The sequence below is a fragment of the Aplysia californica genome, unplaced genomic scaffold (assembly GCF_000002075.1).
Source record: "Aplysia californica isolate F4 #8 unplaced genomic scaffold, AplCal3.0 scaffold01181, whole genome shotgun sequence".
Classification (NCBI taxonomy): Eukaryota; Metazoa; Mollusca; class Gastropoda; order Aplysiida; family Aplysiidae; genus Aplysia; species Aplysia californica.
The window spans coordinates 11444-12860 of NW_004798451.1; positions in this window are offsets into that span (position 1 = coordinate 11444).

Here is a 1417-nt window from a genome sequence, read left to right on the forward strand (position 1 = left end):
GTTTGCATGAGTCCTGGTTTGGAACAGGGGAGGGGGGGGGAGGATGTGCATGTCCATCTCATTAAGGGCTACTAGTAGATAAAAGAGGTGTCGGACCAAATTTGATAGTACAATTGGTCGCTTTTAAGCACCTGGGGGCTATCCCGAAAAATGCTGTTTTGAGAAAATCGAAGCTTAAGTTTTTGCCCCTTGTTCAGTTTCATTATAAAACAGGGAGACTTTTCTCTATAACCAAACAAATTACACGCCAATGAAACCAAACTTCTCCTATAGGTATGACAATGCCCACTTTTGGTGTAGATCAAGATTTTTGAAAACTCCCAAAATCTGGGTTAGCCCGTGCGACCTTAAAAGCAACCAATTTTGTGCTGTATAGTCTATTTATTTCGACATTTGTTATTTTAATATAATATATCAATTCTTATTGCGCCTAAAAGTACTTGTGGGAGAGAATTACAATTACTGAGGCGTGCTGAAATACAGCTCATATGACCTTATGCATAACTATAGCTAGAGAAAGAAATACGGGGTGAACTCTTTTTGGTGACCTATATAGCACGGAGTACGAAGGACTGATGATGATGGTGATGATGATGATGATGATGATGATGATGATGATGATGATGATGATGCCGCTGTGATAGCTTCGTGGAGATGATGCTTTCCAATTTGATCATTCCTTCTACGGAAACGAACTTTTCTTAGGAAATCAAAACAACTGCCTACATACCAAAATCTCAGTGTTGAGGACCTTGGTTGAAATCCCCAGCTGACTTCTATTGAACTTGATTGTTTGAGAATTTGACAAAACTACTCGGTCAGGCCTATAGGAGATGGACTCAGCATTCGGAAGCCCTGCCTTTTACATCAACTTTCAGTCTCCTTGTTTGCTTATGTTTGTTTAAGTAGAGGTTTTACGGCGCTTGCAACCGCATAAGGTCTTATGAGCACCAGAAGATTAGAAGTGTTACAAGAGAGTTACAAACATAAAAAGAAGGAGGGGAGAGAAAGATGATGAATGTTTGATAGGAAAGAAGAAGCAAGTCTCCACAGCGTGCAGCGAAACGCCTTCACAGCGCGTAAAGCGAAACATGGTCTGTAATATGGTAGTTAGGTTCTTCGCCGTCGCACGCAGAAGAAATGGGTTCGATTTCCAAGTGAGGGAAGTCACTTTTTTTGCTTATCTCCTTCTGCGTGCTGTGACATTGTAATCAGCTCACCCAGGAGTCGGTCTGCCGGACAGGGGACAGGATCAAAACAGCCCCATGCGCACTCCATACTTTAAGAGAGTGTTAATGTCAAACTGATGATAACACTATTCAAGTATGGAGAGAGCGAGGGGAGAGACACAGAGAGAGAGAGAGAGAGAGAGAGAGATAGAGAGAGAGAGAGAGAAAGAGAGAGAGAGAAAGAGAGA